At 46.0% G+C, this 10812-nt stretch overlaps 1 protein-coding gene across 2 annotated transcripts in view; it reads right to left on the reverse strand.

Moving 5' to 3' along the window:
- PIGL (phosphatidylinositol glycan anchor biosynthesis class L) overlaps positions 1–10812 on the reverse strand; it is a 102857-nt gene that overhangs the window by 26139 nt on the left and 65906 nt on the right. The gene's annotated exons all lie outside the window — the stretch shown is intronic.

Genomic DNA, 10812 nt, shown 5'->3' on the forward strand with positions numbered 1-10812 from the left:
AGACGGAGTCTCACTCTGTCACCCAGGCTGGAGTGCAGTGGTGCAATCTTGGCTCACTACAACCTCCACCTTTTGGGTTCAAGTGATTATCCTGTCTCAGCCTCCAGAGTAGCTGGGATTACAGGCACCTGCTACCATGCCCACCTAATTTTTTGTATTTTTAGTAGAGACGGGGTTTTGCCATGTTGGCCATGCTGGTCTCGAACTCCTGACCTAAGGTGATCTACCCGCCTCGGCCTCCTAAAGTGCTGGGGTTACTGCTCTGTCACCTAGGCTAGAGTGCAGTGGGGTGATCTTGGGTCACTGTAACCTCTGACTCCCAGGTTCAAGCAATTCTCCCACTTCAGCTTCCTGAGTAGCTGGGATTATAGGCATGCACCACCATGCCCAGCTAATTTTTGTATATATATTTTTTCTCCTGAGATGGAGTCTCATTCTGTGCTCCAGGCTGGAATGCAGTGGCGAGATCTCAGCTCACTGCAACCTCCGCCTCCTGGGTTCGAACGATTCTCCTGCTCAGCCTCCTGAGTAGCTAGGATTACATGCATGTACCACCATGCCTGGCTAATTTTTGTATTTTTAGAAGAGGCAGGATTTCACCATGTTGGCCAGGCCGGTCTTGAACTCCTGACCTCAGGTGATCCACCAGCTTCCCTTCCAAAATGCTGGGATTACAGGCATGATCCACCGTGCCTGGCCTTTTACAGAGCCTTTACCTATGAAATTACGTAGCTTGTTTGCAAGGCTGTTATAGTTAGATTTGAATGCGGGTTTTGCCTGCAAAGCCAAAATGCTTGAGCACTAGGAAGCTGGCTACATTCCCCTTCCATCAGGACTGAGGCTTGCTGCATGTCAGGTACAGAGTCTTCAACAGGATAATCTGCAATTTATCTGTGTCTCCACCTGGCCACACCACAGGCCTATCTTCTCCCACCTGCTGAAATCCTTCCTGTCTCTTTTTTGTGCTTCGATCTATGGTGTCACCTGATATAAGACCAAGGGCTCACTTTGGCCATCTTTTTAAAAAATATTATTCATAGTCTTATAAAATGATACCTATATCTCTTTTTAGGTTAGGTCCTACTGCAACACCCATAATGCTACTGAGAGGACATGGGCGCTGCTCCCTACCAGGCAAGCTGTTATCACCTCCCTATGGACAAAGGTCATTAACTGGCCTCCCTTAGGACTTTGGGCAAAGGAGAGTCACTGGAGGTTTTTCAGCAGAAAAATGACATGAGCCTCAGCAATAAATAATGTTATTATTTCCTTTGCTTCAGTTGGTTCATCTACCAACCGTTTAGGGCAGTGGCCCCTAACCTTTCTGGCACCAGGGACCAGTTTCATGGAAGATAGTTTTTCCACAGACAGGGGTGGGGGGCATTAGATTCTCACAGGAGCTTGCAACCTAGATCCCTCCCATGCAGAGTTCACAATAGGGTTTGCACTCCTATGAGAATCTAATTCCGCCGCTGATCTGAGAGGCATAGCTTGGGCAGTAATGCTTGCTTGCCCGCCACTCACCTCCTGCTGTGCTCCTTGGCTCCTAACAGGCCAGGGACCCATACTGGTCTGCAGCCCAGGTAGTTGGGGACCTCTGCCTTGGGGTATTTTCTGCAGAGGGCAGCTTCTTTGTGTGTGTGTGTGTGTGTGTGTGTGTGTGTGTGTGTGTGTGTGTGTCATGGTTTCACTCTTGTTGCCCAGGATGCGCAATCTTGGCTCACCACAATCTCCACTTCCCGGGTTCAAGTGATTCTCCTGCCTCAGCCCTCCAAGTAGCTGGGATTACAGGCATACGACACCATGCCCAGCTAATTTTGTATTTTTTAATAAAGATGGGGTTTCTCCATGTTGGTCAGGCTGGTCTCAAACTCCTGACCTCTGGTGATCCACCCACTTCAGCCTTCCAAAGTGCTGGGATTACTGGCATTAGCCGCCATGCCCAGCCCAGATGGCAGCTTTGTACTTTCCAAAGCCCTATCCCGTCAGTCACTCCATGTGGTTCTCATGGCGCTCCTGTAGTAAGCAGGACAGACAGCTTAGCAGGTGGGGGACAGGATTGGGAGAAAGAGATAAAGTGGGACCAGGACAAAGTCTAGTTTTGGTTTTTGGAAATGGAGCTGGATATAGTGTGTAAAACATAAACAGCTGAGTTCTAGCAGCTGAAGGAGAAATAGATACAGGGAACAGAGAAAATGCCTTGGAGTGACAACAGCTACATACATCATCCTGGCTGAGAGGTCCACATAAATGTATCAAGGCATCATTTTGGAGAGGGAATACACCACACCAATAATATGTGGAACTTAAGCATATGAGAAACAGGATAGGAGGATAGTTGGCTAAGCCTACTAAATCTCTGTAGTTCTGAGGTTCTGACAGGCTGAAAGATAAACCTCAAAGAGGGGTAAACTCATGGCTGCCTTCCATTTATCTTCAGAGAACTAGGATCTGCTCTTCCGAGGAACGATGTTCGTACAAACAGGTGTTGCTCCATGCCTTTCTTTCCGTGGCTTCACTCAGTGATTGTGGGTGAGGCCAATCATCTAGGGAGGGACTTTGGACTGTAAATATCTGCTCTGTGATGTGACACATCTGATAAAGCATCATTGCTTTTATGATCAAGTCCAAACTCCTCTTGGTCAGGCATTCAAGTTTTCCCCAATCTATCTCCAATTTTGATTCACTTCATTTATTTGAGAGAGCTAATGAGATAACACAGGTCAGAAAGCATTTAAGAACTGTAAAAACAAAAATGCCTAAGCATCAGAATCATGGCTGTTACTGCTACATTAGCCTAATTTAAGTCTCCCTTGAAAGAAAGAAAGAAAGAAAGAAAGAAAGAAAGAAAGAAAGAAAGAAAGAAAGAAAGAAAGAGAGAGAGAAAGGAAGGAAGGAAGGAAGGAAGGAAAGAAAGAAAGAGAGAGAAAGAAAGAACTCCCTAGTTCTTTTTTTTTTTTTTGAGACGAAGTCTTGCTCTGTCGCCCAGGATGCAGTGCAGTGGTGCAATCTCGGCTCACTGCAACCTCCACCTCCCGTGTTCAAGTGATTATCCTGCCTCAGTCTCCCGAGTAGCTGGGACTACAGGCGCCTGCCAATATGCCTGGCTAATTTTTGTATTTTTAGTAAAGACGGGGATTTCGAGACCATTTTTAGTAAAGTCTCGAACTCTTGCCTCCGCTACCTCCTAATCATCCATCATTGCCCTCTGCTGGTCAAATTCTTCAGAAGCCAATCGACATGGGAGCCTGATCTCTGCATTGTTTCACTGTTCCCTGTTTGGCCTCTCAGCTCTTCCCACACAGCGGGTAAACAAGTCTTGGTATTAAATTCCTTTTGAAATAACTGGTGGTCTCCATTTTCTTGTAGACCTTGACTGATGAATGGCTCATGTAACATCTGTCCATCAGGGGACTTATGAAAAGTTGGAGAGTCAAGAATTAAATACATGTAGCCTGTAATCCCAGCACTTTGGGAGGCTGAGGTAGGCAGATCATCTGAGGTCAGGAGTTCCACACCAGCCTGGACAACATGGTGAAACCCCATCTCTACGAAAAATAAAAAAACTAGTCTGGGCACAGTGGCTCACACCTGTAATCCTAGCACTTTGGGAGGCTGAGGCGGGTGGATGATCTGAGGTCAGGAGTTCGAGACCAGCTTGACTGACATGGAGAAACTCCATCTCTACTAAAAACAAAACAAAACAAAACATAATTAGCCAGGCAAGGAGGTGCATGCCTGTAATCCCAGCTACTTGGGAGGCTGAGGCAGGAGAATTGCTTGAATGAAGAGACTGGCAAGATCAGAAGGGCACCCCTGCTTCTAGGATGGGACACCAGAGCTGTGGAAGGGGAGCAGTGGTGGGAACTAGATGTCAGGAAAACTAGCTAGATGTCAGGAAAAACACCAACCTGCTCATGGACATGCCACTTAAAGTGGAGCAGGGGAAAAATATCTGGTTCTTCCCTCCGCTACCTCCTAGTCATCCATCATTGCCCTCTACTGGTCAAATTCTCCAGAAGCCAATCGACATGGAAGCCTGGAAACTAGTTTCCATTGGAACAGAGTAAAGGCATAAGATGGAGGCAATGTCTTACTCACAGCAGATGTTCAATGGGTATTTACTTTTTTCTTTTTTTATTATCTCTCTTTTCTTATTATTTTAGAGATGGGGTTTTGCCATGTTGGCCAGGCTGGTCTCAAACTCCTGATTTTAGGTGATTCACCCACCCTGGCCTCCCCAAGTACCGGGATTACAGGCATGAGCCACCAGGCCCAGCCTGGATATTTACTTTCAATTGCTGCTCAATCTTGGCCCTAAACCTTCAAAAGACAGTAGCAGTCTGGCCACCTGCCTCTCATTGTCTAAGAGTTTTTCAGCTTTATGGAAAAGCAGTAACCCACCAGGTGCTTGATTATACAGGGCAGGGGGGAGCACCATAGTGGAGGACATGAGGGCACCACAGGGCAAGCAGGATTCAAGGCTCAGGGAAGGGAGACATGGCAAAGGTTAATAGCCAGCTTCACCCCAGAAGCTCAAAGGCTTAGTACCGTCCATGATTTCAGTGGTCCAGTGTCACCAGCAGGCAATGTGATGTGGCAGAGAGAACGTGGAGTAGGGTGACACAGAACCTAAGTTCTAGCTCCCCTGCTTTCCTTGTGACCATGGCAGCAGCTGCATCATGAGTAAAGATAAAATAATTCTGGGATGTACCTGATGACCTCCTGAGAGCCCTTCCAACTCTTAAGTTTAGGACTCTGTCATAAGCAAATGATTGGCCTCACCCACTATCAGGAGGCAGAGCCGCTGAAAGAAAAGCATGGAGCAACACCTGTTCCTGTGAGCCCTTCTCCACGTGAGCTTCCCTCACAGAGCAAAGGTATCAGGTATGACACAGATAACCTCCCAAAAGCCAGAGACCATATCTCTCATTGGGCAAGGCCAAATTCTTTACTACACACCTTCCTTGTATTTAGAAACCTTCACTGAATTCCTCTACCAAGTATAGCCCAGACTACCCCACTTCGTACCTGCTTCAATATAGTATTCTATTATTTACTGTTGTTTTATGTGTCTCTTTAGCTAACATTAAAATATAAGACCAGGCCTGTGTCTTACTCTTTTATTTCTTAGGTGGCACATGGTACAACTCAAGTCAATGAACACTTTTTAAAAATAAATAACAATAAGTAATTGTGCTTCTATCCTATGCAAGGAAGTCTGTTGGGGTTTAATAAGCACTAGCTGGTTGAGAGAAGTGGCCTGTATTTGGATGAACCAAAGGCAAGTATCATTATACCAGCCACTGGGGGCTGATGCATATAAGCAAGATGATATTTGAAAGATTGCAATTTTATAAAACAGATGAGGGGTAAAAAGTGTATACATTGGGCAAGGGAACCAAATATTCCAGTGGGACCCCTTCCCCTCAATATAGGAAAATATAAAATTCAATGCTGGGAAATTTCAAACAGATAAATGTAGAAAAAAGTCCTTTTAGACCAATTACCTGAGTTGTTCTTTGCCTAAACAACCCTAATTGGCTTTGTTTAACCCTAATCAGCTCAAGGCCTGGGTCCAAGTTTCTGTCTTCCTTTTTTTTTTTTTTTTTTAGGGCATGAGTTGGGCTAGGTAATGGAGTTAAAAGAACAAGACACATCCTTACCCTCATGGAATTTTTGTTTTGTTTTGTTTTTTTTTTTTTTTGGAGGAGTCTTGTTCTGTTGCCCAGGCTCGAATACAATAGCATGATCTCAGCTCGGCTCACTGCAACCTCTGCTTCCCAGGTTCAAGGGATTTTCCTGCCTCAGCCTCCTGAGTAGCTGGAACTACCGGTGTGTGCCACCACACCCGGCTAATTTTTTGTATTTTTTTGAGTAGAGACAGGGTTTCACCGTGTTAGCCAGGATGGTCTCAATCTCCTGACCTCGTGATCCACCCACCTTGGCCTCCCAAAGTGCTGGGATTACAGGCGTGAGCCACTGAGCCTGACCTGTCTTCTCTAATACAGTAACAATTCTGCCCTAGATAAACACCTTGTAAGTCAGTTTTTGGATGCTTCCTTAAGAGACAGTTGGTGAATGACATTTGCCCCAGTTTTCTTTGTCTAGTCCCTCTTCCTGATAACTAGAACAGGAGAACCGAGCTTGGTCTGTGAAGTAATCTTAGGTATGAAGCCAGACAGAGAAGAGTAATAAAAAAGGGGAACTCGGGCTGGGCGCGGTGGCTCAAGCCTGTAATCCCAGCACTTTGGGAGGCCGAGGCGGGTGGATCACGAGGTCAAGAGATCGAGACCATCCTGGTCAACATGGTGAAACCCCGTCTCTACTAAAACTACAAAAAATTAGCTGGGCATGGTGGCGCGTGTCTGTAGTCCCAGCTACTCAGGAGGCTGAGGCAGGAGAATTGCCTGAACCCAGGAGGCGAAGGTTGCAGTGAGCCGAGATCGCGCCATTGCACTCCAGCCTGGGTAACAGGAGCGAAACTCCGTCTCAAAAAAAAAAAGGGGGAACTCAGGCTGCAAGGACTCTGGGGAGTGAGCCATCTCACCGTTCCAGACAGCACCCCTCCTCCTACTACAGTTATTGTGGGTCATCTGCTCTTTGCAGCAGAGCCAAATCCTCATTTATAGATGCCATCATTTTTTAAAGCCTTCCTATCATCAATTATTTAGGTTATTTCCAATTTTTTATTATTGTAAAAGGCTGTAATGGACAGCTGTATCCAAAACTCTCTGCATGCCTTTCTCAGTACTTGTTTGTGATAAAATCACAGAAATGCAACTTCTGAGTCACTGGTGAAGTGAAAGGCACAGCACATGTGTGGATCTCTCTTGTAAGAACTCTGCTATAAAGAGTAGATGGAAAGTGTTAACTTGCAAGGGGTACAGCATCAAAGGAGTGTGTTTTTAAAAAAAGAGTGTTTGTACATTTTTAGGCTGAAGGGAAAAACTAATAAGTACAATTTATATCAACAGCTCCATTCCAGTCGGGCATGTTGGCTCATGCCTGTAATCCTAGCACTTTGGGAGGCTGAGGCGTGTGGATCACTGAGGTCAGGAATTTGAGACCAGCCTGGCCAACACAATGAAATGTGTCTCTTCTAAAAATACAAAAGTTAGCTAGGTGTGGTGGTGAGTGCCTGTAATCCTAGGTACTTGGGAGGCTAAGGCAGGAAAACTGCTTGAACCTAGGAGTTGGAGGTTGCAGTGAGCCAAGATTATGTCACTGTACTCCAGCCTGGGTGACAGAGCAAGACTCCATCTCAAAAAAAAAAAGAAAAAAAAAAGCTCCATTCCTTCAAAAAATCTAAAGTGTTTTAATATTATCTACTTTTTAATCCTTTTTAAATTTTATAGAGATGGGGTCTTTCTACGTTGGCCAGGCTAGTCTTAAACTCCTGGTATCAAGCAATCCTCCTGCCTTAGCCCTATTTTCTTTCTTTTTTTTTTTCTTTTTTTTGATATGGAGTCTTGCTGTCTCGCCCAGGCTAGAGTGCAATGGCACAATCTCTGCTCACTGCAACATCTTCCTCCCACGTTGAAGTGATGCTTCAGCCTCAGCCTCCCAAGTAACTAGGATTACAGGCACCCACCACCATGGCCAGCTAATCTTTGTACTTTTGTAGAAATGGGGTTTCACCATGTTGGCCAGGCTGATCTCAAATTCCTGACCTCAGGTGATCTGCCCACCTCGGCCTCCCAAAGTGCTGGGATTACAGGCATGAGCCACCATGCCCAGCCCCATATCATTTACTTCTTTCCACAGTTGGAAAGAACTGGTTGAGAGATTTACTTAGTGCATATGGACTTATACAAGCGCTAACAGAGCTAACTGGGAATATAAAAGAATGCACATATGGTAAAGACCACAATTTTATCTTGTTAACTGAATCTCCTCCTTGGAAATAACTTGTATATAATTCAAAGCAAACTTGAAAGTAGAAGTCAAGCCTCAAAGAGTAGTCAAGTTTTACACTTAAAGAATATCTGGGGGCCAAGTGTGGTGGCTCACATCTGTAATCTCAGCACTTTGGGAGGCCAAAGTGGGGGGATCACTTGAGCCAAGGAGTTCAAGACCAGCCTGGGCAACATAGTGAGACCCCATCTCTACAAATTAAGAAGAAAAAATTAGCTGGGAGTGGTGGCTCACGCCTGTAATCCCAGCACTTTGGGAGGCCGAGAAGGATCACGAGGTCAGGAGTTTGGGACCAGCCTGGCCAAAATAGTAAAACCCAAATCTCTACTAAAGATACAAAAACTAGCTGGGCGTGGTTGTGTGTGCCTGTAGTCCCAGTTGCTTGGGAGGCTGAGGCAAGAGAATCACTTGAATCCGGGAGGTGGGGGTTTCGGTGAGCCGAGATCGTGCCATTGCACTCCAGCCTGGGCAACAGAGTAAGACTTGGTCTCAAAAAAAAAAAAAAAAAAAAAAAAAGAAAGAAAGAAAAAATTAGCTGGAATGGTGGCATGAGTGTGGTCCCAGCTACTTGGGAGGCTGAGGCAGGAGGATTTCCTGAGCCCCAGAGGTTAAGGCTGCAGGGAACTGAGATCATATCACTGGACTCCAGCCTGGGTGAGAAACAGTAACAACAACAAAAAATGTCTGGTCTGGGCGCAGTAGCTCATTCCTGTAATCCTAGGACTTTGGGAGGCCAAGGAGAGAGAATCGCTTGAGCCCAAGGCTTCAAGACCATCCTGGGTAACATAGTGAAACCCTATCTCTACAAAAAATAAATTTTAAAAATTAGCCAGGTGTGGTGGCATGCACCGATAGTCCCAGCTACTTGGGAGGCTGAGCTATAAGGATCACTTGAGCCTGGGAGATCAAGACTGCAGTGAACCATGACCGCACCACTGCACTGCAGCCTGGGCAACAGAACAAGACCCTGACTCAAAAGAGAGAAAAGGAAAGAAGAAAAGGAAAGAAAAAAAAGAAAAGAAAAGGGAGGGGAAGGGAATGTAAAGGGAAAGGGAAGGGAAAAGAGAAAAGAAAAAAGAAAGCCAGGCTCAGTGGCTCACACCTGTAATCCCAGCACTTTGGGAGGCCCAGGCGGGTGGAACACTTGAGGTCAAGAGCTCAAGGCCAGCCTAGCCAATATGGTGAAACCCCATCTCTAGTAAAAATACAATAATTGGTTGGGCACGGTGGCTCACGCCTGTAGTCCTAGCACTTTGGGAGGCTGAAGCAGGTGGATCACTTGAGGTCTGGAGTTTGAGATCAGCCTGGCCAACATGGTGAAACCCCATCTCTACTAAAAATACAAAAAATTAGCTGGGCATGGTGGCAGACACCTATAATCTCAGTTACTTGGGAGGCTGAGGCAGGAGAATTGCTTGAATCCGAGGAGCAGAGGTTGCAGTGAGCCAAGATCATGCCATTGCACTCCAGCCTGGGCAACAGCAGTGAAACTCTGTCTCAAAAAAAAAAAAAAAAAAAAAAAACCCAGGCACAGTGCGAGGAGAAGGCAGGCGGGTCACCTAAGGTTGAGAGTTGGAGACCAACCTGACGAACACGGAGAAACCCTGTCTCTACTAAAAATACAAAAATTGACTGGGCATGTTGGCTTATGCCTGTAATCCCAGCTACCTGGGAGGCTGAGGCAGGAGAACTACTTGAATCTGGGAAGCGGTCGCAGTGAGCTCAGATCACATCAGTGCGTACTCCAGCCTGTGCAACAAGAGCGAGACTCCATCTCCAAAAAAAAAAAAAACCATAAATTAGCCAGATGTTGTGTTCCATGCCTGTAGTCTCAGCTACTTGCTGAGGCAAAAGAATCACAACCCAGGAGGCGGAGGTTACAGTAAGCAACTGCACTCCAGCCGGGGCAACAGAGCTAGACTAGTCTCAATAAAAGTCTGGCATTGCCCTCCCTATGTGACATAGACATGAACCAGGCAATGGGTTTGCTCCAGCAAAAGACAAGTATTCCAGTGCAATTCCCTTGCTGCTTGTGACTTTTCAAATCCAGATCTTTGCAGGTCTACAGGGAACAGTCATAAAGCTTCTGAGTTTAGAGTTCCTAGAAACTTCCTCTCATTTAAGCAAGGTCCTTTGTGGCTTTTACTGCAATTTTAATCAGAGTATGGAAATTTCTCAGATGCTGCTGTGTGTGGGTAAGTTTGCAAAGATGTAAAGCTGAGTTAAGTCTGCCTAAAACAGATGGATATGGAGGACTGACGCCAAGTTTCCAGCCAGGTTTTACCCAAGTAAAGCAGAGATGACAAATCTGAAGAATGGAGCTGGATGACAGAGCATCAGATAGATACTGCTGGTGCAGGACGAAGATAACTAGAGACTGCATCAGGCAGTTGCTGAATCCTCCTTTCTTGACATACTGCTCTCCTTTAAGAATTCCAGTCCACAGGGTTCATCTCTCAGCTCAGAAATGATAAAAGGCAAGCTCTGAAATACCTAACAAGGTTGTACCTTATACCTAGACCTTTGAATTCAGAGACATATGGTCTTTGCCCTTCATCACTTTACATCTCAAGTCAGTCAGGTGGTGTTTCCTGATAAGCAGCCAGCAAAGGCCGGGCACGGTGGCTCACACCTGTAATCCCAGCACTCTGGGAGGCCAAGGCAGGCAGATCAGGAGGTCAGGAGATCAAGACCATACTGGCCAACATGGTGAAACCCCATCTCTACTGAAAATACAAATATTAGCTGGGCATGGTGGCGCATGCCTGTAATCCCATATATTTGTGAGGCTGAGGCAGGAAAATCCCTTGAACCAGGGAGTCAAAGGTTATAGTGAGCCAAGATCGCATCACTACACTCCAGCCTGGAGCCTGAGCGAGACTCCGTCTCAAAAAA

This window comes from Cebus imitator, unplaced genomic scaffold (genome assembly GCF_001604975.1).
Source record: "Cebus imitator isolate Cc_AM_T3 unplaced genomic scaffold, Cebus_imitator-1.0 Scaffold223, whole genome shotgun sequence".
NCBI classification, from domain to species: domain Eukaryota; kingdom Metazoa; phylum Chordata; class Mammalia; order Primates; family Cebidae; genus Cebus; species Cebus imitator.